General features: G+C 49.3%; 36 non-coding genes and 8 pseudogenes across 36 annotated transcripts; all 44 read left to right on the top strand.

Moving 5' to 3' along the window:
* The first annotated feature begins 405 nt into the window (after positions 1-405).
* Positions 406-524, top strand: LOC140217810 (5S ribosomal RNA; annotated as a pseudogene).
* Positions 525-1,033: 509 nt separating this feature from the next.
* Positions 1,034-1,152, top strand: LOC140217712 (5S ribosomal RNA). The gene has a single exon (XR_011894297.1). It is a non-coding gene; the product is annotated as a 5S ribosomal RNA (ribosomal RNA).
* A 508-nt stretch (positions 1,153-1,660) lies between these two features.
* LOC140217609 (5S ribosomal RNA) lies at positions 1,661-1,779 on the top strand. The gene has a single exon (XR_011894187.1). It is a non-coding gene; the product is annotated as a 5S ribosomal RNA (ribosomal RNA).
* A 507-nt stretch (positions 1,780-2,286) lies between these two features.
* On the top strand, positions 2,287-2,405 carry LOC140217608 (5S ribosomal RNA). The gene has a single exon (XR_011894186.1). It is a non-coding gene; the product is annotated as a 5S ribosomal RNA (ribosomal RNA).
* Positions 2,406-2,914: 509 nt separating this feature from the next.
* On the top strand, positions 2,915-3,033 carry LOC140217737 (5S ribosomal RNA). The gene has a single exon (XR_011894324.1). It is a non-coding gene; the product is annotated as a 5S ribosomal RNA (ribosomal RNA).
* A 511-nt stretch (positions 3,034-3,544) lies between these two features.
* Positions 3,545-3,663, top strand: LOC140217607 (5S ribosomal RNA). The gene has a single exon (XR_011894185.1). It is a non-coding gene; the product is annotated as a 5S ribosomal RNA (ribosomal RNA).
* A 510-nt stretch (positions 3,664-4,173) lies between these two features.
* On the top strand, positions 4,174-4,292 carry LOC140217606 (5S ribosomal RNA). The gene has a single exon (XR_011894184.1). It is a non-coding gene; the product is annotated as a 5S ribosomal RNA (ribosomal RNA).
* Positions 4,293-4,799: 507 nt separating this feature from the next.
* LOC140217736 (5S ribosomal RNA) lies at positions 4,800-4,918 on the top strand. Its single transcript, XR_011894323.1, has one exon. It is a non-coding gene; the product is annotated as a 5S ribosomal RNA (ribosomal RNA).
* Positions 4,919-5,431: 513 nt separating this feature from the next.
* LOC140217749 (5S ribosomal RNA) lies at positions 5,432-5,550 on the top strand (annotated as a pseudogene).
* Positions 5,551-6,055: 505 nt separating this feature from the next.
* Positions 6,056-6,174, top strand: LOC140217605 (5S ribosomal RNA). The gene has a single exon (XR_011894183.1). It is a non-coding gene; the product is annotated as a 5S ribosomal RNA (ribosomal RNA).
* A 506-nt stretch (positions 6,175-6,680) lies between these two features.
* LOC140217604 (5S ribosomal RNA) lies at positions 6,681-6,799 on the top strand. Its single transcript, XR_011894182.1, has one exon. It is a non-coding gene; the product is annotated as a 5S ribosomal RNA (ribosomal RNA).
* Positions 6,800-7,308: 509 nt separating this feature from the next.
* Positions 7,309-7,427, top strand: LOC140217603 (5S ribosomal RNA). Its single transcript, XR_011894181.1, has one exon. It is a non-coding gene; the product is annotated as a 5S ribosomal RNA (ribosomal RNA).
* Positions 7,428-7,936: 509 nt separating this feature from the next.
* On the top strand, positions 7,937-8,055 carry LOC140217602 (5S ribosomal RNA). The gene has a single exon (XR_011894180.1). It is a non-coding gene; the product is annotated as a 5S ribosomal RNA (ribosomal RNA).
* Positions 8,056-8,565: 510 nt separating this feature from the next.
* Positions 8,566-8,684, top strand: LOC140217735 (5S ribosomal RNA). The gene has a single exon (XR_011894322.1). It is a non-coding gene; the product is annotated as a 5S ribosomal RNA (ribosomal RNA).
* A 515-nt stretch (positions 8,685-9,199) lies between these two features.
* On the top strand, positions 9,200-9,318 carry LOC140217748 (5S ribosomal RNA; annotated as a pseudogene).
* A 505-nt stretch (positions 9,319-9,823) lies between these two features.
* On the top strand, positions 9,824-9,942 carry LOC140217601 (5S ribosomal RNA). Its single transcript, XR_011894179.1, has one exon. It is a non-coding gene; the product is annotated as a 5S ribosomal RNA (ribosomal RNA).
* Positions 9,943-10,448: 506 nt separating this feature from the next.
* On the top strand, positions 10,449-10,567 carry LOC140217600 (5S ribosomal RNA). The gene has a single exon (XR_011894178.1). It is a non-coding gene; the product is annotated as a 5S ribosomal RNA (ribosomal RNA).
* A 509-nt stretch (positions 10,568-11,076) lies between these two features.
* On the top strand, positions 11,077-11,195 carry LOC140217599 (5S ribosomal RNA). The gene has a single exon (XR_011894177.1). It is a non-coding gene; the product is annotated as a 5S ribosomal RNA (ribosomal RNA).
* Positions 11,196-11,704: 509 nt separating this feature from the next.
* Positions 11,705-11,823, top strand: LOC140217598 (5S ribosomal RNA). The gene has a single exon (XR_011894176.1). It is a non-coding gene; the product is annotated as a 5S ribosomal RNA (ribosomal RNA).
* A 510-nt stretch (positions 11,824-12,333) lies between these two features.
* LOC140217816 (5S ribosomal RNA) lies at positions 12,334-12,452 on the top strand (annotated as a pseudogene).
* A 509-nt stretch (positions 12,453-12,961) lies between these two features.
* LOC140217597 (5S ribosomal RNA) lies at positions 12,962-13,080 on the top strand. Its single transcript, XR_011894175.1, has one exon. It is a non-coding gene; the product is annotated as a 5S ribosomal RNA (ribosomal RNA).
* A 509-nt stretch (positions 13,081-13,589) lies between these two features.
* On the top strand, positions 13,590-13,708 carry LOC140217734 (5S ribosomal RNA). Its single transcript, XR_011894321.1, has one exon. It is a non-coding gene; the product is annotated as a 5S ribosomal RNA (ribosomal RNA).
* A 508-nt stretch (positions 13,709-14,216) lies between these two features.
* On the top strand, positions 14,217-14,335 carry LOC140217596 (5S ribosomal RNA). Its single transcript, XR_011894174.1, has one exon. It is a non-coding gene; the product is annotated as a 5S ribosomal RNA (ribosomal RNA).
* Positions 14,336-14,841: 506 nt separating this feature from the next.
* On the top strand, positions 14,842-14,960 carry LOC140217595 (5S ribosomal RNA). The gene has a single exon (XR_011894173.1). It is a non-coding gene; the product is annotated as a 5S ribosomal RNA (ribosomal RNA).
* A 509-nt stretch (positions 14,961-15,469) lies between these two features.
* LOC140217594 (5S ribosomal RNA) lies at positions 15,470-15,588 on the top strand. Its single transcript, XR_011894172.1, has one exon. It is a non-coding gene; the product is annotated as a 5S ribosomal RNA (ribosomal RNA).
* Positions 15,589-16,097: 509 nt separating this feature from the next.
* LOC140217593 (5S ribosomal RNA) lies at positions 16,098-16,216 on the top strand. The gene has a single exon (XR_011894171.1). It is a non-coding gene; the product is annotated as a 5S ribosomal RNA (ribosomal RNA).
* Positions 16,217-16,727: 511 nt separating this feature from the next.
* LOC140217800 (5S ribosomal RNA) lies at positions 16,728-16,846 on the top strand (annotated as a pseudogene).
* Positions 16,847-17,351: 505 nt separating this feature from the next.
* LOC140217592 (5S ribosomal RNA) lies at positions 17,352-17,470 on the top strand. Its single transcript, XR_011894170.1, has one exon. It is a non-coding gene; the product is annotated as a 5S ribosomal RNA (ribosomal RNA).
* Positions 17,471-17,975: 505 nt separating this feature from the next.
* On the top strand, positions 17,976-18,094 carry LOC140217591 (5S ribosomal RNA). Its single transcript, XR_011894169.1, has one exon. It is a non-coding gene; the product is annotated as a 5S ribosomal RNA (ribosomal RNA).
* Positions 18,095-18,603: 509 nt separating this feature from the next.
* LOC140217784 (5S ribosomal RNA) lies at positions 18,604-18,722 on the top strand (annotated as a pseudogene).
* A 507-nt stretch (positions 18,723-19,229) lies between these two features.
* On the top strand, positions 19,230-19,348 carry LOC140217818 (5S ribosomal RNA; annotated as a pseudogene).
* A 505-nt stretch (positions 19,349-19,853) lies between these two features.
* LOC140217590 (5S ribosomal RNA) lies at positions 19,854-19,972 on the top strand. The gene has a single exon (XR_011894168.1). It is a non-coding gene; the product is annotated as a 5S ribosomal RNA (ribosomal RNA).
* Positions 19,973-20,477: 505 nt separating this feature from the next.
* LOC140217589 (5S ribosomal RNA) lies at positions 20,478-20,596 on the top strand. Its single transcript, XR_011894167.1, has one exon. It is a non-coding gene; the product is annotated as a 5S ribosomal RNA (ribosomal RNA).
* Positions 20,597-21,105: 509 nt separating this feature from the next.
* LOC140217783 (5S ribosomal RNA) lies at positions 21,106-21,224 on the top strand (annotated as a pseudogene).
* Positions 21,225-21,731: 507 nt separating this feature from the next.
* On the top strand, positions 21,732-21,850 carry LOC140217588 (5S ribosomal RNA). The gene has a single exon (XR_011894166.1). It is a non-coding gene; the product is annotated as a 5S ribosomal RNA (ribosomal RNA).
* Positions 21,851-22,358: 508 nt separating this feature from the next.
* LOC140217587 (5S ribosomal RNA) lies at positions 22,359-22,477 on the top strand. The gene has a single exon (XR_011894165.1). It is a non-coding gene; the product is annotated as a 5S ribosomal RNA (ribosomal RNA).
* Positions 22,478-22,986: 509 nt separating this feature from the next.
* On the top strand, positions 22,987-23,105 carry LOC140217586 (5S ribosomal RNA). The gene has a single exon (XR_011894164.1). It is a non-coding gene; the product is annotated as a 5S ribosomal RNA (ribosomal RNA).
* A 506-nt stretch (positions 23,106-23,611) lies between these two features.
* Positions 23,612-23,730, top strand: LOC140217585 (5S ribosomal RNA). The gene has a single exon (XR_011894163.1). It is a non-coding gene; the product is annotated as a 5S ribosomal RNA (ribosomal RNA).
* Positions 23,731-24,239: 509 nt separating this feature from the next.
* On the top strand, positions 24,240-24,358 carry LOC140217584 (5S ribosomal RNA). Its single transcript, XR_011894162.1, has one exon. It is a non-coding gene; the product is annotated as a 5S ribosomal RNA (ribosomal RNA).
* A 505-nt stretch (positions 24,359-24,863) lies between these two features.
* LOC140217583 (5S ribosomal RNA) lies at positions 24,864-24,982 on the top strand. The gene has a single exon (XR_011894161.1). It is a non-coding gene; the product is annotated as a 5S ribosomal RNA (ribosomal RNA).
* A 509-nt stretch (positions 24,983-25,491) lies between these two features.
* LOC140217582 (5S ribosomal RNA) lies at positions 25,492-25,610 on the top strand. Its single transcript, XR_011894160.1, has one exon. It is a non-coding gene; the product is annotated as a 5S ribosomal RNA (ribosomal RNA).
* A 505-nt stretch (positions 25,611-26,115) lies between these two features.
* LOC140217581 (5S ribosomal RNA) lies at positions 26,116-26,234 on the top strand. Its single transcript, XR_011894159.1, has one exon. It is a non-coding gene; the product is annotated as a 5S ribosomal RNA (ribosomal RNA).
* Positions 26,235-26,740: 506 nt separating this feature from the next.
* Positions 26,741-26,859, top strand: LOC140217580 (5S ribosomal RNA). The gene has a single exon (XR_011894158.1). It is a non-coding gene; the product is annotated as a 5S ribosomal RNA (ribosomal RNA).
* A 509-nt stretch (positions 26,860-27,368) lies between these two features.
* Positions 27,369-27,487, top strand: LOC140217579 (5S ribosomal RNA). The gene has a single exon (XR_011894157.1). It is a non-coding gene; the product is annotated as a 5S ribosomal RNA (ribosomal RNA).
* Positions 27,488-27,569: the final 82 nt, after the last annotated feature.

The following is a 27,569-nucleotide window of genomic DNA, read 5'->3' as shown; positions in this document are numbered from 1 at the left end:
AGCCTACTGGTAGAGCCAACGTCGAAGTGCAAAAACAATATGCAAGCCGCTAGGCGATTGTACGCGCTGTGACGGTGGTAACCGGTATAAGTAACGGTGCAAAATTTAGTCGCACAAACTGCTAACCGTTTACCTATTACACCCGTATCCAGCTCAGTGACAATCAATAACTTGGCGCATTGCTAGCGCCAAACGTGGGCTGCAGCGGACGCAAATCGTTGCTCTCGTCCTCGTGTTTTATTGCCAGCTCGACTCGGCAGCAACTAACCATAACAAACGGAGCAATCCACGTACACGACGTGTGCCTGTACTATCAACGGAAAGACAGTGCCGCGTACGTGCTGTAGCAATACGTTGCGAATGCACATAGCACGATACAGGTGCAGTCGTAAACATAGCATCCCTGCCATCGGCCATACCATGCTGAATACGCCGGTTCTCGTCCGATCCCCGAAGCTAAGCAGCATTGCGCTCGGTCAGTACTTGGGAGGGAGACCACCTGGGAACACCGAGTGCTGATGGCACCCTTCTTTTTGCATTTTTTTATTGCGTGCTTCTGTGACTTATTTTTGTTTTTTTTTACACTCACGTGTGGGTTGTTTTATTTACTGTTACATTCAACTGGCCCAGCCTACTGGTAGAGCCAACGTCGAAGTGCAAAAACAATATGCAAGCCGCCAGGCGATTGTACGCGCAGTGACGGTGGTAACCGGTATAAGTAACGGTGCAAAATTTAGTCGCACAAACTGCTAACCGTTTACCTATTACACCCGTATCCAGCTCAGTGACAATCAATAACTTGCCGCATTGCTAGCGCCAAACGTGGGCTGCAGCGGACGCAAATCGTTGCTCTCGTCCTCGTGTTTTATTGCCAGCTCGACTCGGCAGCAACTAACCATAACAAACGGAGCAATCCACGTACACGACGTGTGCCTGTACTATCAACGGAAAGACAGTGCCGCGTACGTGCTGTAGCAATACGTTGCGAATGCACATAGCACGATACAGGTGCAGTCGTAAACATAGCATCCCTGCCATCGGCCACACCATGCTGAATACGCCGGTTCTCGTCCGATCCCCGAAGCTAAGCAGCATTGGGCTCGGTCAGTACTTGGGAGGGAGACCACCTGGGAACACCGAGTGCTGATGGCACCCTTCTTTTTGCATTTTTTTATTGCGTGCTTCTGTGACTTATTTTTTTTTTTTTTACACTCACGTGTGGGTTGTTTTATTTACTGTTACATTCAACTGGCGCAGCCTACTGGTAGAGCCAACGTCGAAGTGCAAAAACAATATGCAAGCCGCTAGGCGATTGTACGCGCAGTGACGGTGGTAACCGGTATAAGTAATGGTGCAAAATTTAGTCGCACAAACTGCTAACCGTTTACCTATTACACCCGTATCCAGCTCAGTGACAATCAATAACTTGGCGCATTGCTAGCGCCAAACGTGGGCTGCAGCGGACGCAAATCGTTGCTCTCGTCCTCGTGTTTTATTGCCAGCTCGACTCGGCAGCAACTAACCATAACAAACGGAGCAATCCACGTACACGACGTATGCCTGTACTATCAACGGAAAGACAGTGCCGCGTACGTGCTGTAGCAATACGTTGCGAATGCACATAGCACGATACAGGTGCAGTCGTAAACATAGCATCCCTGCCATCGGCCATACCATGCTGAATACGCCGGTTCTCGTCCGATCCCCGAAGCTAAGCAGCATTGGGCTCGGTCAGTACTTGGGAGGGAGACCACCTGGGAACACCGAGTGCTGATGGCACCCTTCTTTTTGCATTTTTTTATTGCGTGCTTCTGTGACTTATTTTTTTTTTTTTACACTCACGTGTGGGCTGTTTTATTTACTGTTACATTCAACTGGCGCAGCCTACTGGTAGAGCCAACGTCGAAGTGCAAAAACAATATGCAAGCCGCCAGGCGATTGTACGCGCAGTGACGGTGGTAACCGGTATAAGTAATGGTGCAAAATTTAGTCGCACAAACTGCTAACCGTTTACCTATTACACCCGTATCCAGCTCAGTGACAATCAATAACTTGCCGCATTGCTAGCGCCAAACGTGGGCTGCAGCGGACGCAAATCGTTGCTCTCGTCCTCTTGTTTTATTGCCAGCTCGACTCGGCAGCGACTAACCATAACAAACGGAGCAATCCACGTACACGACGTGTGCCTGTACTATCAACGGAAAGACAGTGCCGCGTACGTGCTGTAGCAATACGTTGCGAATGCACATAGCACGATACAGGTGCAGTCGTAAACATAGCATCCCTGCCATCGGCCATACCATGCTGAATACGCCGGTTCTCGTCCGATCCCCGAAGCTAAGCAGCATTGGGCTCGGTCAGTACTTGGGAGGGAGACCACCTGGGAACACCGAGTGCTGATGGCACCCTTCTTTTTGCATTTTTTTATTGCGTGCTTCTGTGACTTATTTTTGTTTTTTTTTACACTCACGTGTGGGTTGTTTTATTTACTGTTACATTCAACTGGCGCAGCCTACTGGTAGAGCCAACGTCGAAGTGCAAAAACAATATGCAAGCCGCCAGGCGATTGTACGCGCAGTGACGGTGGTAACCGGTATAAGTAACGGTGCAAAATTTAGTCGCACAAACTGCTAACCGTTTACCTATTACACCCGTATCCAGCTCAGTGACAATCAATAACTTGCCGCATTGCTAGCGCCAAACGTGGGCTGCAGCGGACGCAAATCGTTGCTCTCGTCCTCTTGTTTTATTGCCAGCTCGACTCGGCAGCGACTAACCATAACAAACGGAGCAATCCACGTACACGACGTGTGCCTGTACTATCAACGGAAAGACAGTGCCGCGTACGTGCTGTAGCAATACGTTGCGAATGCACATAGCACGATACAGGTGCAGTCGTAAACATAGCATCCCTGCCATCGGCCATACCATGCTGAATACGCCGGTTCTCGTCCGATCCCCGAAGCTAAGCAGCATTGGGCTCGGTCAGTACTTGGGAGGAAGACCACCTGGGAACACCGAGTGCTGATGGCACCCTTGTTTTTGCATTTTTTTATTGCGTGCTTCTGTGACTTATTTCTTTTTTTTTTTTTACACTCACGTGTGGGTTGTTTTATTTACTGTTACATTCAACTGGCGCAGCCTACTGGTAGAGCCAACGTCGAAGTGCAAAAACAAAATGCAAGCCGCTAGGCGATTGTACGCGCAGTGACGGTGGTAACCGGTATAAGTAATGGTGCAAAATTTAGTCGCACAAACTGCTAACCGTTTACCTATTACACCCGTATCCAGCTCAGTGACAATCAATAACTTGGCGCATTGCTAGCGCGAAACGTGGGCTGCAGCGGACGCAAATCGTTGCTCTCGTCCTCTTGTTTTATTGCCAGCTCGACTCGGCAGCGACTAACCATAACAAACGGAGCAATCCACGTACACGACGTGTGCCTGTACTATCAACGGAAAGACAGTGCCGCGTACGTGCTGTAGCAATACGTTGCGAATGCACATAGCACGATACAGGTGCAGTCGTAAACATAGCATCCCTGCCATCGGCCATACCATGCTGAATACGCCGGTTCTCGTCCGATCCCCGAAGCTAAGCAGCATTGGGCTCGGTCAGTACTTGGGAGGGAGACCACCTGGGAACACCGAGTGCTGATGGCACCCTTCTTTTTGCATTTTTTTATTGCGTGCTTCTGTGACTTATTTTTTTTTTTTTTTTACACTCACGTGTGGGTTGTTTTATTTACTGTTACATTCAACTGGCGCAGCCTACTGGTAGAGCCAACGTCGAAGTGCAAAAACAATATGCAAGCCGCCAGGCGATTGTACGCGCAGTGACGGTGGTAACCGGTATAAGTAACGGTGCAAAATTTAGTCGCACAAACTGCTAACCGTTTACCTATTACACCCGTATCCAGCTCAGTGACAATCAATAACTTGCCGCATTGCTAGCGCCAAACGTGGGCTGCAGCGGACGCAAATCGTTGCTCTCGTCCTCTTGTTTTATTGCCAGCTCGACTCGGCAGCGACTAACCATAACAAACGGAGCAATCCACGTACACGACGTGTGCCTGTACTATCAACGGAAAGACAGTGCCGCGTACGTGCTGTAGCAATACGTTGCGAATGCACATAGCACGATACAGGTGCAGTCGTAAACATAGCATCCCTGCCATCGGCCATACCATGCTGAATACGCCGGTTCTCGTCCGATCCCCGAAGCTAAGCAGCATTGGGCTCGGTCAGTACTTGGGAGGGAGACCACCTGGGAACACCGAGTGCTGATGGCACCCTTCTTTTTGCATTTTTTTATTGCGTGCTTCTGTGACTTATTTTTTTTTTTTTACACTCACGTGTGGGTTGTTTTATTTACTGTTACATTCAACTGGCGCAGCCTACTGGTAGAGCCAACGTCGAAGTGCAAAAACAATATGCAAGCCGCCAGGCGATTGTACGCGCAGTGACGGTGGTAACCGGTATAAGTAACGGTGCAAAATTTAGTCGCACAAACTGCTAACCGTTTACCTATTACACCCGTATCCAGCTCAGTGACAATCAATAACTTGCCGCATTGCTAGCGCCAAACGTGGGCTGCAGCGGACGCAAATCGTTGCTCTCGTCCTCTTGTTTTATTGCCAGCTCGACTCGGCAGCGACTAACCATAACAAACGGAGCAATCCACGTACACGACGTGTGCCTGTACTATCAACGGAAAGACAGTGCCGCGTACGTGCTGTAGCAATACGTTGCGAATGCACATAGCACGATACAGGTGCAGTCGTAAACATAGCATCCCTGCCATCGGCCATACCATGCTGAATACGCCGGTTCTCGTCCGATCCCCGAAGCTAAGCAGCATTGGGCTCGGTCAGTACTTGGGAGGAAGACCACCTGGGAACACCGAGTGCTGATGGCACCCTTGTTTTTGCATTTTTTTATTGCGTGCTTCTGTGACTTATTTTTTTTTTTTTTTTTTTACACTCACGTGTGGGTTGTTTTATTTACTGTTACATTCAACTGGCGCAGCCTACTGGTAGAGCCAACGTCGAAGTGCAAAAACAAAATGCAAGCCGCTAGGCGATTGTACGCGCAGTGACGGTGGTAACCGGTATAAGTAATGGTGCAAAATTTAGTCGCACAAACTGCTAACCGTTTACCTATTACACCCGTATCCAGCTCAGTGACAATCAATAACTTGGCGCATTGCTAGCGCCAAACGTGGGCTGCAGCGGACGCAAATCGTTGCTCTCGTCCTCGTGTTTTATTGCCAGCTCGACTCGGCAGCAACTAACCATAACAAACGGAGCAATCCACGTACACGACGTGTGCCTGTACTATCAACGGAAAGACAGTGCCGCGTACGTGCTGTAGCAATACGTTGCGAATGCACATAGCACGATACAGGTGCAGTCGTAAACATAGCATCCCTGCCATCGGCCATACCATGCTGAATACGCCGGTTCTCGTCCGATCCCCGAAGCTAAGCAGCATTGGTCTCGGTCAGTACTTGGGAGGGAGACCACCTGGGAACACCGAGTGCTGATGGCACCCTTCTTTTTGCATTTTTTTATTGCGTGCTTCTGTGACTTATTTTTTTTTTTACACTCACGTGTGGGTTGTTTTATTTACTGTTACATTCAACTGGCGCAGCCTACTGGTAGAGCCAACGTCGAAGTGCAAAAACAATATGCAAGCCGCTAGGCGATTGTACGCGCAGTGACGGTGGTAACCGGTATAAGTAATGGTGCAAAATTTAGTCGCACAAACTGCTAACCGTTTACCTATTACACCCGTATCCAGCTCAGTGGCAATCAATAACTTGGCGCATTGCTAGCGCCAAACGTGGGCTGCAGCGGACGCAAATCGTTGCTCTCGTCCTCGTGTTTTATTGCCAGCTCGACTCGGCAGCAACTAACCATAACAAACGGAGCAATCCACGTACACGACGTGTGCCTGTACTATCAACGGAAAGACAGTGCCGCGTACGTGCTGTAGCAATACGTTGCGAATGCACATAGCACGATACAGGTGCAGTCGTAAACATAGCATCCCTGCCATCGGCCATACCATGCTGAATACGCCGGTTCTCGTCCGATCCCCGAAGCTAAGCAGCATTGGGCTCGGTCAGTACTTGGGAGGGAGACCACCTGGGAACACCGAGTGCTGATGGCACCCTTCTTTTTGCATTTTTTTATTGCGTGCTTCTGTGACTTATTTTTTTTTTTTACACTCACGTGTGGGTTGTTTTATTTACTGTTACATTCAACTGGCGCAGCCTACTGGTAGAGCCAACGTCGAAGTGCAAAAACAATATGCAAGCCGCTAGGCGATTGTACGCGCAGTGACGGTGGTAACCGGTATAAGTAATGGTGCAAAATTTAGTCGCACAAACTGCTAACCGTTTACCTATTACACCCGTATCCAGCTCAGTGACAATCAATAACTTGGCGCATTGCTAGCGCCAAACGTGGGCTGCAGCGGACGCAAATCGTTGCTCTCGTCCTCGTGTTTTATTGCCAGCTCGACTCGGCAGCAACTAACCATAACAAACGGAGCAATCCACGTACACGACGTGTGCCTGTACTATCAACGGAAAGACAGTGCCGCGTACGTGCTGTAGCAATACGTTGCGAATGCACATAGCACGATACAGGTGCAGTCGTAAACATAGCATCCCTGCCATCGGCCATACCATGCTGAATACGCCGGTTCTCGTCCGATCCCCGAAGCTAAGCAGCATTGGGCTCGGTCAGTACTTGGGAGGGAGACCACCTGGGAACACCGAGTGCTGATGGCACCCTTCTTTTTGCATTTTTTTATTGCGTGCTTCTGTGACTTATTTTTGTTTTTTTTTACACTCACGTGTGGGTTGTTTTATTTACTGTTACATTCAACTGGCGCAGCCTACTGGTAGAGCCAACGTCGAAGTGCAAAAACAATATGCAAGCCGCCAGGCGATTGTACGCGCAGTGACGGTGGTAACCGGTATAAGTAATGGTGCAAAATTTAGTCGCACAAACTGCTAACCGTTTACCTATTACACCCGTATCCAGCTCAGTGACAATCAATAACTTGCCGCATTGCTAGCGCCAAACGTGGGCTGCAGCGGACGCAAATCGTTGCTCTCGTCCTCTTGTTTTTTTGCCAGCTCGACTCGGCAGCGACTAACCATAACAAACGGAGCAATCCACGTACACGACGTGTGCCTGTACTATCAACGGAAAGACAGTGCCGCGTACGTGCTGTAGCAATACGTTGCGAATGCACATAGCACGATACAGGTGCAGTCGTAAACATAGCATCCCTGCCATCGGCCATACCATGCTGAATACGCCGGTTCTCGTCCGATCCCCGAAGCTAAGCAGCATTGGGCTCGGTCAGTACTTGGGAGGGAGACCACCTGGGAACACCGAGTGCTGATGGCACCCTTCTTTTTGCATTTTTTTATTGCGTGCTTCTGTGACTTATTTTTGTTTTTTTTTACACTCACGTGTGGGTTGTTTTATTTACTGTTACATTCAACTGGCGCAGCCTACTGGTAGAGCCAACGTCGAAGTGCAAAAACAATATGCAAGCCGCCAGGCGATTGTACGCGCAGTGACGGTGGTAACCGGTATAAGTAACGGTGCAAAATTTAGTCGCACAAACTGCTAACCGTTTACCTATTACACCCGTATCCAGCTCAGTGACAATCAATAACTTGCCGCATTGCTAGCGCCAAACGTGGGCTGCAGCGGACGCAAATCGTTGCTCTCGTCCTCTTGTTTTATTGCCAGCTCGACTCGGCAGCGACTAACCATAACAAACGGAGCAATCCACGTACACGACGTGTGCCTGTACTATCAACGGAAAGACAGTGCCGCGTACGTGCTGTAGCAATACGTTGCGAATGCACATAGCACGATACAGGTGCAGTCGTAAACATAGCATCCCTGCCATCGGCCATACCATGCTGAATACGCCGGTTCTCGTCCGATCCCCGAAGCTAAGCAGCATTGGGCTCGGTCAGTACTTGGGAGGGAGACCACCTGGGAACACCGAGTGCTGATGGCACCCTTGTTTTTGCATTTTTTTATTGCGTGCTTCTGTGACTTATTTTTTTTTTTTTTTTACACTCACGTGTGGGTTGTTTTATTTACTGTTACATTCAACTGGCGCAGCCTACTGGTAGAGCCAACGTCGAAGTGCAAAAAGAAAATGCAAGCCGCTAGGCGATTGTACGCGCAGTGACGGTGGTAACCGGTATAAGTAATGGTGCAAAATTTAGTCGCACAAACTGCTAACCGTTTACCTATTACACCCGTATCCAGCTCAGTGACAATCAATAACTTGGCGCATTGCTAGCGCCAAACGTGGGCTGCAGCGGACGCAAATCGTTGCTCTCGTCCTCTTGTTTTATTGCCAGCTCGACTCGGCAGCGACTAACCATAACAAACGGAGCAATCCACGTACACGACGTGTGCCTGTACTATCAACGGAAAGACAGTGCCGCGTACGTGCTGTAGCAATACGTTGCGAATGCACATAGCACGATACAGGTGCAGTCGTAAACATAGCATCCCTGCCATCGGCCATACCATGCTGAATACGCCGGTTCTCGTCCGATCCCCGAAGCTAAGCAGCATTGGGCTCGGTCAGTACTTGGGAGGAAGACCACCTGGGAACACCGAGTGCTGATGGCACCCTTGTTTTTGCATTTTTTTATTGCGTGCTTCTGTGACTTATTTTTTTTTTTTTTTTTTTTTACACTCACGTGTGGGTTGTTTTATTTACTGTTACATTCAACTGGCGCAGCCTACTGGTAGAGCCAACGTCGAAGTGCAAAAACAAAATGCAAGCCGCTAGGCGATTGTACGCGCAGTGACGGTGGTAACCGGTATAAGTAATGGTGCAAAATTTAGTCGCACAAACTGCTAACCGTTTACCTATTACACCCGTATCCAGCTCAGTGACAATCAATAACTTGGCGCATTGCTAGCGCCAAACGTGGGCTGCAGCGGACGCAAATCGTTGCTCTCGTCCTCGTGTTTTATTGCCAGCTCGACTCGGCAGCAACTAACCATAACAAACGGAGCAATCCACGTACACGACGTGTGCCTGTACTATCAACGGAAAGACAGTGCCGCGTACGTGCTGTAGCAATACGTTGCGAATGCACATAGCACGATACAGGTGCAGTCGTAAACATAGCATCCCTGCCATCGGCCATACCATGCTGAATACGCCGGTTCTCGTCCGATCCCCGAAGCTAAGCAGCATTGGTCTCGGTCAGTACTTGGGAGGGAGACCACCTGGGAACACCGAGTGCTGATGGCACCCTTCTTTTTGCATTTTTTTATTGCGTGCTTCTGTGACTTATTTTTTTTTTTACACTCACGTGTGGGTTGTTTTATTTACTGTTACATTCAACTGGCGCAGCCTACTGGTAGAGCCAACGTCGAAGTGCAAAAACAATATGCAAGCCGCTAGGCGATTGTACGCGCAGTGACGGTGGTAACCGGTATAAGTAATGGTGCAAAATTTAGTCGCACAAACTGCTAACCGTTTACCTATTACACCCGTATCCAGCTCAGTGACAATCAATAACTTGGCGCATTGCTAGCGCCAAACGTGGGCTGCAGCGGACGCAAATCGTTGCTCTCGTCCTCGTGTTTTATTGCCAGCTCGACTCGGCAGCAACTAACCATAACAAACGGAGCAATCCACGTACACGACGTGTGCCTGTACTATCAACGGAAAGACAGTGCCGCGTACGTGCTGTAGCAATACGTTGCGAATGCACATAGCACGATACAGGTGCAGTCGTAAACATAGCATCCCTGCCATCGGCCATACCATGCTGAATACGCCGGTTCTCGTCCGATCCCCGAAGCTAAGCAGCATTGGGCTCGGTCAGTACTTGGGAGGGAGACCACCTGGGAACACCGAGTGCTGATGGCACCCTTCTTTTTGCATTTTTTTATTGCGTGCTTCTGTGACTTATTTTTTTTTTTTACACTCACGTGTGGGTTGTTTTATTTACTGTTACATTCAACTGGCGCAGCCTACTGGTAGAGCCAACGTCGAAGTGCAAAAACAATATGCAAGCCGCTAGGCGATTGTACGCGCAGTGACGGTGGTAACCGGTATAAGTAATGGTGCAAAATTTAGTCGCACAAACTGCTAACCGTTTACCTATTACACCCGTATCCAGCTCAGTGACAATCAATAACTTGGCGCATTGCTAGCGCCAAACGTGGGCTGCAGCGGACGCAAATCGTTGCTCTCGTCCTCGTGTTTTATTGCCAGCTCGACTCGGCAGCAACTAACCATAACAAACGGAGCAATCCACGTACACGACGTGTGCCTGTACTATCAACGGAAAGACAGTGCCGCGTACGTGCTGTAGCAATACGTTGCGAATGCACATAGCACGATACAGGTGCAGTCGTAAACATAGCATCCCTGCCATCGGCCATACCATGCTGAATACGCCGGTTCTCGTCCGATCCCCGAAGCTAAGCAGCATTGGGCTCGGTCAGTACTTGGGAGGGAGACCACCTGGGAACACCGAGTGCTGATGGCACCCTTCTTTTTGCATTTTTTTATTGCGTGCTTCTGTGACTTATTTTTGTTTTTTTTTACACTCACGTGTGGGTTGTTTTATTTACTGTTACATTCAACTGGCGCAGCCTACTGGTAGAGCCAACGTCGAAGTGCAAAAACAATATGCAAGCCGCCAGGCGATTGTACGCGCAGTGACGGTGGTAACCGGTATAAGTAATGGTGCAAAATTTAGTCGCACAAACTGCTAACCGTTTACCTATTACACCCGTATCCAGCTCAGTGACAATCAATAACTTGCCGCATTGCTAGCGCCAAACGTGGGCTGCAGCGGACGCAAATCGTTGCTCTCGTCCTCTTGTTTTTTTGCCAGCTCGACTCGGCAGCGACTAACCATAACAAACGGAGCAATCCACGTACACGACGTGTGCCTGTACTATCAACGGAAAGACAGTGCCGCGTACGTGCTGTAGCAATACGTTGCGAATGCACATAGCACGATACAGGTGCAGTCGTAAACATAGCATCCCTGCCATCGGCCATACCATGCTGAATACGCCGGTTCTCGTCCGATCCCCGAAGCTAAGCAGCATTGGGCTCGGTCAGTACTTGGGAGGGAGACCACCTGGGAACACCGAGTGCTGATGGCACCCTTCTTTTTGCATTTTTTTATTGCGTGCTTCTGTGACTTATTTTTGTTTTTTTTTACACTCACGTGTGGGTTGTTTTATTTACTGTTACATTCAACTGGCGCAGCCTACTGGTAGAGCCAACGTCGAAGTGCAAAAACAATATGCAAGCCGCCAGGCGATTGTACGCGCAGTGACGGTGGTAACCGGTATAAGTAACGGTGCAAAATTTAGTCGCACAAACTGCTAACCGTTTACCTATTACACCCGTATCCAGCTCAGTGACAATCAATAACTTGCCGCATTGCTAGCGCCAAACGTGGGCTGCAGCGGACGCAAATCGTTGCTCTCGTCCTCTTGTTTTATTGCCAGCTCGACTCGGCAGCGACTAACCATAACAAACGGAGCAATCCACGTACACGACGTGTGCCTGTACTATCAACGGAAAGACAGTGCCGCGTACGTGCTGTAGCAATACGTTGCGAATGCACATAGCACGATACAGGTGCAGTCGTAAACATAGCATCCCTGCCATCGGCCATACCATGCTGAATACGCCGGTTCTCGTCCGATCCCCGAAGCTAAGCAGCATTGGGCTCGGTCAGTACTTGGGAGGGAGACCACCTGGGAACACCGAGTGCTGATGGCACCCTTGTTTTTGCATTTTTTTATTGCGTGCTTCTGTGACTTATTTTTTTTTTTTTTTTACACTCACGTGTGGGTTGTTTTATTTACTGTTACATTCAACTGGCGCAGCCTACTGGTAGAGCCAACGTCGAAGTGCAAAAAGAAAATGCAAGCCGCTAGGCGATTGTACGCGCAGTGACGGTGGTAACCGGTATAAGTAATGGTGCAAAATTTAGTCGCACAAACTGCTAACCGTTTACCTATTACACCCGTATCCAGCTCAGTGACAATCAATAACTTGGCGCATTGCTAGCGCCAAACGTGGGCTGCAGCGGACGCAAATCGTTGCTCTCGTCCTCGTGTTTTATTGCCAGCTCGACTCGGCAGCAACTAACCATAACAAACGGAGCAATCCACGTACACGACGTGTGCCTGTACTATCAACGGAAAGACAGTGCCGCGTACGTGCTGTAGCAATACGTTGCGAATGCACATAGCACGATACAGGTGCAGTCGTAAACATAGCATCCCTGCCATCGGCCATACCATGCTGAATACGCCGTTTCTCGTCCGATCCCCGAAGCTAAGCAGCATTGGGCTCGGTCAGTACTTGGGAGGGAGACCACCTGGGAACACCGAGTGCTGATGGCACCCTTCTTTTTGCATTTTTTTATTGCGTGCTTCTGTGACTTATTTTTGTTTTTTTTTACACTCACGTGTGGGTTGTTTTATTTACTGTTACATTCAACTGGCGCAGCCTACTGGTAGAGCCAACGTCGAAGTGCAAAAACAATATGCAAGCCGCCAGGCGATTGTACGCGCAGTGACGGTGGTAACCGGTATAAGTAACGGTGCAAAATTTAGTCGCACAAACTGCTAACCGTTTACCTATTACACCCGTATCCAGCTCAGTGACAATCAATAACTTGCCGCATTGCTAGCGCCAAACGTGGGCTGCAGCGGACGCAAATCGTTGCTCTCGTCCTCTTGTTTTATTGCCAGCTCGACTCGGCAGCGACTAACCATAACAAACGGAGCAATCCACGTACACGACGTGTGCCTGTACTATCAACGGAAAGACAGTGCCGCGTACGTGCTGTAGCAATACGTTGCGAATGCACATAGCACGATACAGGTGCAGTCGTAAACATAGCATCCCTGCCATCGGCCATACCATGCTGAATACGCCGGTTCTCGTCCGATCCCCGAAGCTAAGCAGCATTGGGCTCGGTCAGTACTTGGGAGGGAGACCACCTGGGAACACCGAGTGCTGATGGCACCCTTCTTTTTGCATTTTTTTATTGCGTGCTTCTGTGACTTATTTTTTTTTTTTTTTACACTCACGTGTGGGTTGTTTTATTTACTGTTACATTCAACTGGCGCAGCCTACTGGTAGAGCCAACGTCGAAGTGCAAAAACAATATGCAAGCCGCCAGGCGATTGTACGCGCAGTGACGGTGGTAACCGGTATAAGTAACGGTGCAAAATTTAGTCGCACAAACTGCTAACCGTTTACCTATAACACCCGTATCCAGCTCAGTGACAATCAATAACTTGCCGCATTGCTAGCGCCAAACGTGGGCTGCAGCGGACGCAAATCGTTGCTCTCGTCCTCTTGTTTTATTGCCAGCTCGACTCGGCAGCGACTAACCATAACAAACGGAGCAATCCACGTACACGACGTGTGCCTGTACTATCAACGGAAAGACAGTGCCGCGTACGTGCTGTAGCAATACGTTGCGAATGCACATAGCACGATACAGGTGCAGTCGTAAACATAGCATCCCTGCCATCGGCCATACCATGCTGAATACGCCGGTTCTCGTCCGATCCCCGAAGCTAAGCAGCATTGGGCTCGGTCAGTACTTGGGAGGAAGACCACCTGGGAACACCGAGTGCTGATGGCACCCTTGTTTTTGCATTTTTTTATTGCGTGCTTCTGTGACTTATTTTTTTTTTTTTTACACTCACGTGTGGGTTGTTTTATTTACTGTTACATTCAACTGGCGCAGCCTACTGGTAGAGCCAACGTCGAAGTGCAAAAACAATATGCAAGCCGCTAGGCGATTGTACGCGCAGTGACGGTGGTAACCGGTATAAGTAATGGTGCAAAATTTAGTCGCACAAACTGCTAACCGTTTACCTATTACACGCGTATCCAGCTCAGTGACAATCAATAACTTGGCGCATTGCTAGCGCCAAACGTGGGCTGCAGCGGACGCAAATCGTTGCTCTCGTCCTCGTGTTTTATTGCCAGCTCGACTCGGCAGCAACTAACCATAACAAACGGAGCAATCCACGTACACGACGTGTGCCTGTACTATCAACGGAAAGACAGTGCCGCGTACGTGCTGTAGCAATACGTTGCGAATGCACATAGCACGATACAGGTGCAGTCGTAAACATAGCATCCCTGCCATCGGCCATACCATGCTGAATACGCCGGTTCTCGTCCGATCCCCGAAGCTAAGCAGCATTGGGCTCGGTCAGTACTTGGGAGGGAGACCACCTGGGAACACCGAGTGCTGATGGCACCCTTCTTTTTGCATTTTTTTATTGCGTGCTTCTGTGACTTATTTTTTTTTTTTACACTCACGTTTGGGTTGTTTTATTTACTGTTACATTCAACTGGCGCAGCCTACTGGTAGAGCCAACGTCGAAGTGCAAAAACAATATGCAAGCCGCTAGGCGATTGTACGCGCAGTGACGGTGGTAACCGGTATAAGTAATGGTGCAAAATTTAGTCGCACAAACTGCTAACCGTTTACCTATTACACCCGTATCCAGCTCAGTGACAATCAATAACTTGGCGCATTGCTAGCGCCAAACGTGGGCTGCAGCGGACGCAAATCGTTGCTCTCGTCCTCGTGTTTTATTGCCAGCTCGACTCGGCAGCAACTAACCATAACAAACGGAGCAATCCACGTACACGACGTGTGCCTGTACTATCAACGGAAAGACAGTGCCGCGTACGTGCTGTAGCAATACGTTGCGAATGCACATAGCACGATACAGGTGCAGTCGTAAACATAGCATCCCTGCCATCGGCCATACCATGCTGAATACGCCGGTTCTCGTCCGATCCCCGAAGCTAAGCAGCATTGGGCTCGGTCAGTACTTGGGAGGGAGACCACCTGGGAACACCGAGTGCTGATGGCACCCTTCTTTTTGCATTTTTTTATTGCGTGCTTCTGTGACTTATTTTTGTTTTTTTTTACACTCACGTGTGGGTTGTTTTATTTACTGTTACATTCAACTGGCGCAGCCTACTGGTAGAGCCAACGTCGAAGTGCAAAAACAATATGCAAGCCGCCAGGCGATTGTACGCGCAGTGACGGTGGTAACCGGTATAAGTAATGGTGCAAAATTTAGTCGCACAAACTGCTAACCGTTTACCTATTACACCCGTATCCAGCTCAGTGACAATCAATAACTTGCCGCATTGCTAGCGCCAAACGTGGGCTGCAGCGGACGCAAATCGTTGCTCTCGTCCTCTTGTTTTATTGCCAGCTCGACTCGGCAGCGACTAACCATAACAAACGGAGCAATCCACGTACACGACGTGTGCCTGTACTATCAACGGAAAGACAGTGCCGCGTACGTGCTGTAGCAATACGTTGCGAATGCACATAGCACGATACAGGTGCAGTCGTAAACATAGCATCCCTGCCATCGGCCATACCATGCTGAATACGCCGGTTCTCGTCCGATCCCCGAAGCTAAGCAGCATTGGGCTCGGTCAGTACTTGGGAGGGAGACCACCTGGGAACACCGAGTGCTGATGGCACCCTTCTTTTTGCATTTTTTTATTGCGTGCTTCTGTGACTTATTTTTGTTTTTTTTTACACTCACGTGTGGGTTGTTTTATTTACTGTTACATTCAACTGGCGCAGCCTACTGGTAGAGCCAACGTCGAAGTGCAAAAACAATATGCAAGCCGCCAGGCGATTGTACGCGCAGTGACGGTGGTAACCGGTATAAGTAACGGTGCAAAATTTAGTCGCACCAACTGCTAACCGTTTACCTATTACACCCGTATCCAGCTCAGTGACAATCAATAACTTGCCGCATTGCTAGCGCCAAACGTGGGCTGCAGCGGACGCAAATCGTTGCTCTCGTCCTCTTGTTTTATTGCCAGCTCGACTCGGCAGCGACTAACCATAACAAACGGAGCAATCCACGTACACGACGTGTGCCTGTACTATCAACGGAAAGACAGTGCCGCGTACGTGCTGTAGCAATACGTTGCGAATGCACATAGCACGATACAGGTGCAGTCGTAAACATAGCATCCCTGCCATCGGCCATACCATGCTGAATACGCCGGTTCTCGTCCGATCCCCGAAGCTAAGCAGCATTGGGCTCGGTCAGTACTTGGGAGGGAGACCACCTGGGAACACCGAGTGCTGATGGCACCCTTGTTTTTGCATTTTTTTATTGCGTGCTTCTGTGACTTATTTTTTTTTTTTTTTTTACACTCACGTGTGGGTTGTTTTATTTACTGTTACATTCAACTGGCGCAGCCTACTGGTAGAGCCAACGTCGAAGTGCAAAAACAAAATGCAAGCCGCTAGGCGATTGTACGCGCAGTGACGGTGGTAACCGGTATAAGTAATGGTGCAAAATTTAGTCGCACAAACTGCTAACCGTTTACCTATTACACCCGTATCCAGCTCAGTGACAATCAATAACTTGGCGCATTGCTAGCGCCAAACGTGGGCTGCAGCGGACGCAAATCGTTGCTCTCGTCCTCGTGTTTTATTGCCAGCTCGACTCGGCAGCAACTAACCATAACAAACGGAGCAATCCACGTACACGACGTGTGCCTGTACTATCAACGGAAAGACAGTGCCGCGTACGTGCTGTAGCAATACGTTGCGAATGCACATAGCACGATACAGGTGCAGTCGTAAACATAGCATCCCTGCCATCGGCCATACCATGCTGAATACGCCGGTTCTCGTCCGATCCCCGAAGCTAAGCAGCATTGGTCTCGGTCAGTACTTGGGAGGGAGACCACCTGGGAACACCGAGTGTTGATGGCACCCTTCTTTTTGCATTTTTTTATTGCGTGCTTCTGTGACTTATTTTTTTTTTTACACTCACGTGTGGGTTGTTTTATTTACTGTTACATTCAACTGGCGCAGCCTACTGGTAGAGCCAACGTCGAAGTGCAAAAACAATATGCAAGCCGCTAGGCGATTGTACGCGCAGTGACGGTGGTAACCGGTATAAGTAATGGTGCAAAATTTAGTCGCACAAACTGCTAACCGTTTACCTATTACACCCGTATCCAGCTCAGTGACAATCAATAACTTGGCGCATTGCTAGCGCCAAACGTGGGCTGCAGCGGACGCAAATCGTTGCTCTCGTCCTCGTGTTTTATTGCCAGCTCGACTCGGCAGCAACTAACCATAACAAACGGAGCAATCCACGTACACGACGTGTGCCTGTACTATCAACGGAAAGACAGTGCCGCGTACGTGCTGTAGCAATACGTTGCGAATGCACATAGCACGATACAGGTGCAGTCGTAAACATAGCATCCCTGCCATCGGCCATACCATGCTGAATACGCCGGTTCTCGTCCGATCCCCGAAGCTAAGCAGCATTGGGCTCGGTCAGTACTTGGGAGGGAGACCACCTGGGAACACCGAGTGCTGATGGCACCCTTCTTTTTGCATTTTTTTATTGCGTGCTTCTGTGACTTATTTTTTTTTTTACACTCACGTGTGGGTTGTTTTATTTACTGTTACATTCAACTGGCGCAGCCTACTGGTAGAGCCAACGTCGAAGTGCAAAAACAATATGCAAGCCGCTAGGCGATTGTACGCGCAGTGACGGTGGTAACCGGTATAAGTAATGGTGCAAAATTTAGTCGCACAAACTGCTAACCGTTTACCTATTACACCCGTATCCAGCTCAGTGACAATCAATAACTTGGCGCATTGCTAGCGCCAAACGTGGGCTGCAGCGGACGCAAATCGTTGCTCTCGTCCTCGTGTTTTATTGCCAGCTCGACTCGGCAGCAACTAACCATAACAAACGGAGCAATCCACGTACACGACGTGTGCCTGTACTATCAACGGAAAGACAGTGCCGCGTACGTGCTGTAGCAATACGTTGCGAATGCACATAGCACGATACAGGTGCAGTCGTAAACATAGCATCCCTGCCATCGGCCATACCATGCTGAATACGCCGGTTCTCGTCCGATCCCCGAAGCTAAGCAGCATTGGGCTCGGTCAGTACTTGGGAGGGAGACCACCTGGGAACACCGAGTGCTGATGGCACCCTTCTTTTTGCATTTTTTTATTGCGTGCTTCTGTGACTTATTTTTGTTTTTTTTTACACTCACGTGTGGGTTGTTTTATTTACTGTTACATTCAACTGGCGCAGCCTACTGGTAGAGCCAACGTCGAAGTGCAAAAACAATATGCAAGCCGCCAGGCGATTGTACGCGCAGTGACGGTGGTAACCGGTATAAGTAATGGTGCAAAATTTAGTCGCACAAACTGCTAACCGTTTACCTATTACACCCGTATCCAGCTCAGTGACAATCAATAACTTGCCGCATTGCTAGCGCCAAACGTGGGCTGCAGCGGACGCAAATCGTTGCTCTCGTCCTCTTGTTTTATTGCCAGCTCGACTCGGCAGCGACTAACCATAACAAACGGAGCAATCCACGTACACGACGTGTGCCTGTACTATCATCGGAAAGACAGTGCCGCGTACGTGCTGTAGCAATACGTTGCGAATGCACATAGCACGATACAGGTGCAGTCGTAAACATAGCATCCCTGCCATCGGCCATACCATGCTGAATACGCCGGTTCTCGTCCGATCCCCGAAGCTAAGGAGCATTGGGCTCGGTCAGTACTTGGGAGGGAGACCACCTGGGAACACCGAGTGCTGATGGCACCCTTCTTTTTGCATTTTTTTATTGCGTGCTTCTGTGACTTATTTTTTTTTTTTTACACTCACGTGTGGGTTGTTTTATTTACTGTTACATTCAACTGGCGCAGCCTACTGGTAGAGCCAACGTCGAAGTGCAAAAACAATATGCAAGCCGCCAGGCGATTGTACGCGCAGTGACGGTGGTAACCGGTATAAGTAATGGTGCAAAATTTAGTCGCACACACTGCTAACCGTTTACCTATTACACCCGTATCCAGCTCAGTGACAATCAATAACTTGCCGCATTGCTAGCGCCAAACGTGGGCTGCAGCGGACGCAAATCGTTGCTCTCGTCCTCTTGTTTTATTGCCAGCTCGACTCGGCAGCGACTAACCATAACAAACGGAGCAATCCACGTACACGACGTGTGCCTGTACTATCATCGGAAAGACAGTGCCGCGTACGTGCTGTAGCAATACGTTGCGAATGCACATAGCACGATACAGGTGCAGTCGTAAACATAGCATCCCTGCCATCGGCCATACCATGCTGAATACGCCGGTTCTCGTCCGATCCCCGAAGCTAAGGAGCATTGGGCTCGGTCAGTACTTGGGAGGGAGACCACCTGGGAACACCGAGTGTTGATGGCACCCTTCTTTTTGCATTTTTTTATTGCGTGCTTCTGTGACTTATTTTTTTTTTTACACTCACGTGTGGGTTGTTTTATTTACTGTTACATTCAACTGGCGCAGCCTACTGGTAGAGCCAACGTCGAAGTGCAAAAACAATATGCAAGCCGCTAGGCGATTGTACGCGCAGTGACGGTGGTAACCGGTATAAGTAATGGTGCAAAATTTAGTCGCACAAACTGCTAACCGTTTACCTATTACACCCGTATCCAGCTCAGTGACAATCAATAACTTGGCGCATTGCTAGCGCCAAACGTGGGCTGCAGCGGACGCAAATCGTTGCTCTCGTCCTCGTGTTTTATTGCCAGCTCGACTCGGCAGCAACTAACCATAACAAACGGAGCAATCCACGTACACGACGTGTGCCTGTACTATCAACGGAAAGACAGTGCCGCGTACGTGCTGTAGCAATACGTTGCGAATGCACATAGCACGATACAGGTGCAGTCGTAAACATAGCATCCCTGCCATCGGCCATACCATGCTGAATACGCCGGTTCTCGTCCGATCCCCGAAGCTAAGCAGCATTGGGCTCGGTCAGTACTTGGGAGGGAGACCACCTGGGAACACCGAGTGCTGATGGCACCCTTCTTTTTGCATTTTTTTATTGCGTGCTTCTGTGACTTATTTTTTTTTTTACACTCACGTGTGGGTTGTTTTATTTACTGTTACATTCAACTGGCGCAGCCTACTGGTAGAGCCAACGTCGAAGTGCAAAAACAATATGCAAGCCGCTAGGCGATTGTACGCGCAGTGACGGTGGTAACCGGTATAAGTAATGGTGCAAAATTTAGTCGCACAAACTGCTAACCGTTTACCTATTACACCCGTATCCAGCTCAGTGACAATCAATAACTTGGCGCATTGCTAGCGCCAAACGTGGGCTGCAGCGGACGCAAATCGTTGCTCTCGTCCTCGTGTTTTATTGCCAGCTCGACTCGGCAGCAACTAACCATAACAAACGGAGCAATCCACGTACACGACGTGTGCCTGTACTATCAACGGAAAGACAGTGCCGCGTACGTGCTGTAGCAATACGTTGCGAATGCACATAGCACGATACAGGTGCAGTCGTAAACATAGCATCCCTGCCATCGGCCATACCATGCTGAATACGCCGGTTCTCGTCCGATCCCCGAAGCTAAGCAGCATTGGGCTCGGTCAGTACTTGGGAGGGAGACCACCTGGGAACACCGAGTGCTGATGGCACCCTTCTTTTTGCATTTTTTTATTGCGTGCTTCTGTGACTTATTTTTGTTTTTTTTTACACTCACGTGTGGGTTGTTTTATTTACTGTTACATTCAACTGGCGCAGCCTACTGGTAGAGCCAACGTCGAAGTGCAAAAACAATATGCAAGCCGCCAGGCGATTGTACGCGCAGTGACGGTGGTAACCGGTATAAGTAATGGTGCAAAATTTAGTCGCACAAACTGCTAACCGTTTACCTATTACACCCGTATCCAGCTCAGTGACAATCAATAACTTGCCGCATTGCTAGCGCCAAACGTGGGCTGCAGCGGACGCAAATCGTTGCTCTCGTCCTCTTGTTTTATTGCCAGCTCGACTCGGCAGCGACTAACCATAACAAACGGAGCAATCCACGTACACGACGTGTGCCTGTACTATCATCGGAAAGACAGTGCCGCGTACGTGCTGTAGCAATACGTTGCGAATGCACATAGCACGATACAGGTGCAGTCGTAAACATAGCATCCCTGCCATCGGCCATACCATGCTGAATACGCCGGTTCTCGTCCGATCCCCGAAGCTAAGGAGCATTGGGCTCGGTCAGTACTTGGGAGGGAGACCACCTGGGAACACCGAGTGCTGATGGCACCCTTCTTTTTGCATTTTTTTATTGCGTGCTTCTGTGACTTATTTTTTTTTTTTTACACTCACGTGTGGGTTGTTTTATTTACTGTTACATTCAACTGGCGCAGCCTACTGGTAGAGCCAACGTCGAAGTGCAAAAACAATATGCAAGCCGCCAGGCGATTGTACGCGCAGTGACGGTGGTAACCGGTATAAGTAATGGTGCAAAATTTAGTCGCACACACTGCTAACCGTTTACCTATTACACCCGTATCCAGCTCAGTGACAATCAATAACTTGCCGCATTGCTAGCGCCAAACGTGGGCTGCAGCGGACGCAAATCGTTGCTCTCGTCCTCTTGTTTTATTGCCAGCTCGACTCGGCAGCGACTAACCATAACAAACGGAGCAATCCACGTACACGACGTGTGCCTGTACTATCAACGGAAAGACAGTGCCGCGTACGTGCTGTAGCAATACGTTGCGAATGCACATAGCACGATACAGGTGCAGTCGTAAACATAGCATCCCTGCCATCGGCCATACCATGCTGAATACGCCGGTTCTCGTCCGATCCCCGAAGCTAAGCAGCATTGGGCTCGGTCAGTACTTGGGAGGGAGACCACCTGGGAACACCGAGTGCTGATGGCACCCTTCTTTTTGCATTTTTTTATTGCGTGCTTCTGTGACTTATTTTTTTTTTTTTTACACTCACGTGTGGGTTGTTTTATTTACTGTTACATTCAACTGGCGCAGCCTACTGGTAGAGCCAACGTCGAAGTGCAAAAACAATATGCAAGCCGCCAGGCGATTGTACGCGCAGTGACGGTGGTAACCGGTATAAGTAATGGTGCAAAATTTAGTCGCACAAACTGCTAACCGTTTACCTATTACACCCGTATCCAGCTCAGTGACAATCAATAACTTGGCGCATTGCTAGCGCCAAACGTGGGCTGCAGCGGACGCAAATCGTTGCTCTCGTCCTCTTGTTTTATTGCCAGCTCGACTCGGCAGCGACTAACCATAACAAACGGAGCAATCCACGTACACGACGTGTGCCTGTACTATCAACGGAAAGATAGTGCCGCGTACGTGCTGTAGCAATACGTTGCGAATGCACATAGCACGATACAGGTGCAGTCGTAAACATAGCGTCCCTGCCATCGGCCATACCATGCTGAATACGCCGGTTCTCGTCCGATCCCCGAAGCTAAGCAGCATTGGGCTCGGTCAGTACTTGGGAGGGAGACCACCTGGGAACACCGAGTGCTGATGGCACCCTTCTTTTTGCATTTTTTTATTGCGTGCTTCTGTGACTTATTTTTGTTTTTTTTTACACTCACGTGTGGGTTGTTTTATTTACTGTTACATTCAACTGGCGCAGCCTACTGGTAGAGCCAACGTCGAAGTGCAAATACAATATGCAAGCCGCCAGGCGATTGTACGCGCAGTGACGGTGGTAACCGGTATAAGTAATGGTGCAAAATTTAGTCGCACAAACTGCTAACCGTTTACCTATTACACCCGTATCCAGCTCAGTGACAATCAATAACTTGCCGCATTGCTAGCGCCAAACGTGGGCTGCAGCGGACGCAAATCGTTGCTCTCGTCCTCTTGTTTTATTGCCAGCTCGACTCGGCAGCGACTAACCATAACAAACGGAGCAATCCACGTACACGACGTGTGCCTGTACTATCAACGGAAAGACAGTGCCGCGTACGTGCTGTAGCAATACGTTGCGAATGCACATAGCACGATACAGGTGCAGTCGTAAACATAGTATCCCTGCCATCGGCCATACCATGCTGAATACGCCGGTTCTCGTCCGATCCCCGAAGCTAAGCAGCATTGGGCTCGGTCAGTACTTGGGAGGGAGACCACCTGGGAACACCGAGTGCTGATGGCACCCTTCTTTTTGCATTTTTTTATTGCGTGCTTCTGTGACTTATTTTTTTTTTTTACACTCACGTGTGGGTTGTTTTATTTACTGTTACATTCAACTGGCGCAGCCTACTGGTAGAGCCAACGTCGAAGTGCAAAAACAATATGCAAGCCGCTAGGCGATTGTACGCGCTGTGACGGTGGTAACCGGTATAAGTAACGGTGCAAAATTTAGTCGCACAAACTGCTAACCGTTTACCTATTACACCCGTATCCAGCTCAGTGACAATCAATAACTTGGCGCATTGCTAGCGCCAAACGTGGGCTGCAGCGGACGCAAATCGTTGCTCTCGTCCTCGTGTTTTATTGCCAGCTCGACTCGGCAGCAACTAACCATAACAAACGGAGCAATCCACGTACACGACGTGTGCCTGTACTATCAACGGAAAGACAGTGCCGCGTACGTGCTGTAGCAATACGTTGCGAATGCACATAGCACGATACAGGTGCAGTCGTAAACATAGCATCCCTGCCATCGGCCATACCATGCTGAATACGCCGGTTCTCGTCCGATCCCCGAAGCTAAGCAGCATTGGGCTCGGTCAGTACTTGGGAGGGAGACCACCTGGGAACACCGAGTGCTGATGGCACCCTTCTTTTTGCATTTTTTTATTGCGTGCTTCTGTGACTTATTTTTGTTTTTTTTTACACTCACGTGTGGGTTGTTTTATTTACTGTTACATTCAACTGGCACAGCCTACTGGTAGAGCCAACGTCGAAGTGCAAAAACAATATGCAAGCCGCCAGGCGATTGTACGCGCAGTGACGGTGGTAACCGGTATAAGTAACGGTGCAAAATTTAGTCGCACAAACTGCTAACCGTTTACCTATTACACCCGTATCCAGCTCAGTGACAATCAATAACTTGCCGCATTGCTAGCGCCAAACGTGGGCTGCAGCGGACGCAAATCGTTGCTCTCGTCCTCGTGTTTTATTGCCAGCTCGACTCGGCAGCAACTAACCATAACAAACGGAGCAATCCACGTACACGACGTGTGCCTGTACTATCAACGGAAAGACAGTGCCGCGTACGTGCTGTAGCAATACGTTGCGAATGCACATAGCACGATACAGGTGCAGTCGTAAACATAGCATCCCTGCCATCGGCCATACCATGCTGAATACGCCGGTTCTCGTCCGATCCCCGAAGCTAAGCAGCATTGGGCTCGGTCAGTACTTGGGAGGGAGACCACCTGGGAACACCGAGTGCTGATGGCACCCTTCTTTTTGCATTTTTTTATTGCGTGCTTCTGTGACTTATTTTTTTTTTTTACACTCACGTGTGGGTTGTTTTATTTACTGTTACATTCAACTGGCGCAGCCTACTGGTAGAGCCAACGTCGAAGGCAAAAACAATATGCAAGCCGCTAGGCGATTGTACGCGCAGTGACGGTGGTAACCGGTATAAGTAATGGTGCAAAATTTAGTCGCACAAACTGCTAACCGTTTACCTATTACACCCGTATCCAGCTCAGTGACAATCAATAACTTGGCGCATTGCTAGCGCCAAACGTGGGCTGCAGCGGACGCAAATCGTTGCTCTCGTCCTCGTGTTTTATTGCCAGCTCGACTCGGCAGCAACTAACCATAACAAACGGAGCAATCCACGTACACGACGTGTGCCTGTACTATCAACGGAAAGACAGTGCCGCGTACGTGCTGTAGCAATACGTTGCGAATGCACATAGCACGATACAGGTGCAGTCGTAAACATAGCATCCCTGCCATCGGCCATACCATGCTGAATACGCCGGTTCTCGTCCGATCCCCGAAGCTAAGCAGCATTGGGCTCGGTCAGTACTTGGGAGGGAGACCACCTGGGAACACCGAGTGCTGATGGCACCCTTCTTTTTGCATTTTTTTATTGCGTGCTTCTGTGACTTATTTTTGTTTTTTTTTACACTCACGTGTGGGCTGTTTTATTTACTGTTACATTCAACTGCCGCAGCCTACTGGTAGAGCCAACGTCGAAGTGCAAAAACAATATGCAAGCCGCCAGGCGATTGTACGCGCAGTGACGGTGGTAACCGGTATAAGTAATGGTGCAAAATTTAGTCGCACAAACTGCTAACCGTTTACCTATTACACCCGTATCCAGCTCAGTGACAATCAATAACTTGCCGCATTGCTAGCGCCAAACGTGGGCTGCAGCGGACGCAAATCGTTGCTCTCGTCCTCTTGTTTTATTGCCAGCTCGACTCGGCAGCGACTAACCATAACAAACGGAGCAATCCACGTACACGACGTGTGCCTGTACTATCAACGGAAAGACAGTGCCGCGTACGTGCTGTAGCAATACGTTGCGAATGCACATAGCACGATACAGGTGCAGTCGTAAACATAGCATCCCTGCCATCGGCCATACCATGCTGAATACGCCGGTTCTCGTCCGATCCCCGAAGCTAAGCAGCATTGGGCTCGGTCAGTACTTGGGAGGGAGACCACCTGGGAACACCGAGTGCTGATGGCACCCTTCTTTTTGCATTTTTTTATTGCGTGCTTCTGTGACTTATTTTTGTTTTTACACTCACGTGTGGGTTGTTTTATTTACTGTTACATTCAACTGGCGCAGCCTACTGGTAGAGCCAACGTCGAAGTGCAAAAACAATATGCAAGCCGCCAGGCGATTGTACGCGCAGTGACGGTGGTAACCGGTATAAGTAACGGTGCAAAATTTAGTCGCACAAACTGCTAACCGTTTACCTATTACACCCGTATCCAGCTCAGTGACAATCAATAACTTGCCGCATTGCTAGCGCCAAACGTGGGCTGCAGCGGACGCAAATCGTTGCTCTCGTCCTCTTGTTTTATTGCCAGCTCGACTCGGCAGCGACTAACCATAACAAACGGAGCAATCCACGTACACGACGTGTGCCTGTACTATCAACGGAAAGACAGTGCCGCGTACGTGCTGTAGCAATACGTTGCGAATGCACATAGCACGATACAGGTGCAGTCGTAAACATAGCATCCCTGCCATCGGCCATACCATGCTGAATACGCCGGTTCTCGTCCGATCCCCGAAGCTAAGCAGCATTGGGCTCGGTCAGTACTTGGGAGGGAGACCACCTGGGAACACCGAGTGCTGATGGCACCCTTCTTTTTGCATTTTTTTATTGCGTGCTTCTGTGACTTATTTTTTTTTTTTACACTCACGTGTGGGTTGTTTTATTTACTGTTACATTCAACTGGCGCAGCCTACTGGTAGAGCCAACGTCGAAGTGCAAAAACAATATGCAAGCCGCTAGGCGATTGTACGCGCAGTGACGGTGGTAACCGGTATAAGTAATGGTGCAAAATTTAGTCGCACAAACTGCTAACCGTTTACCTATTACACCCGTATCCAGCTCAGTGACAATCAATAACTTGGCGCATTGCTAGCGCCAAACGTGGGCTGCAGCGGACGCAAATCGTTGCTCTCGTCCTCGTGTTTTATTGCCAGCTCGACTCGGCAGCAACTAACCATAACAAACGGAGCAATCCACGTACACGACGTGTGCCTGTACTATCAACGGAAAGACAGTGCCGCGTACGTGCTGTAGCAATACGTTGCGAATGCACATAGCACGATACAGGTGCAGTCGTAAACATAGCATCCCTGCCATCGGCCATACCATGCTGAATACGCCGGTTCTCGTCCGATCCCCGAAGCTAAGCAGCATTGGGCTCGGTCAGTACTTGGGAGGGAGACCACCTGGGAACACCGAGTGCTGATGGCACCCTTCTTTTTGCATTTTTTTATTGCGTGCTTCTGTGACTTATTTTTGTTTTTTTTTACACTCACGTGTGGGTTGTTTTATTTACTGTTACATTCAACTGGCGCAGCCTACTGGTAGAGCCAACGTCGAAGTGCAAAAACAATATGCAAGCCGCCAGGCGATTGTACGCGCAGTGACGGTGGTAACCGGTATAAGTAATGGTGCAAAATTTAGTCGCACAAACTGCTAACCGTTTACCTATTACACCCGTATCCAGCTCAGTGACAATCAATAACTTGGCGCATTGCTAGCGCCAAACGTGGGCTGCAGCGGACGCAAATCGTTGCTCTCGTCCTCGTGTTTTATTGCCAGCTCGACTCGGCAGCAACTAACCATAACAAACGGAGCAATCCACGTACACGACGTGTGCCTGTACTATCAACGGAAAGACAGTGCCGCGTACGTGCTGTAGCAATACGTTGCGAATGCACATAGCACGATACAGGTGCAGTCGTAAACATAGCATCCCTGCCATCGGCCATACCATGCTGAATACGCCGGTTCTCGTCCGATCCCCGAAGCTAAGCAGCATTGGGCTCGGTCAGTACTTGGGAGGGAGACCACCTGGGAACACCGAGTGCTGATGGCACCCTTCTTTTTGCATTTTTTTATTGCGTGCTTCTGTGACTTATTTTTTTTTTTACACTCACGTGTGGGTTGTTTTATTTACT

This window comes from Dermacentor andersoni, chromosome 4 (genome assembly GCF_023375885.2).
Source record: "Dermacentor andersoni chromosome 4, qqDerAnde1_hic_scaffold, whole genome shotgun sequence".
Lineage (NCBI taxonomy): Eukaryota > Metazoa > Arthropoda > Arachnida > Ixodida > Ixodidae > Dermacentor > Dermacentor andersoni.
Note: the sequence above shows the minus strand (reverse complement) of the source record. Positions and strands in the feature narration are given on the sequence as shown.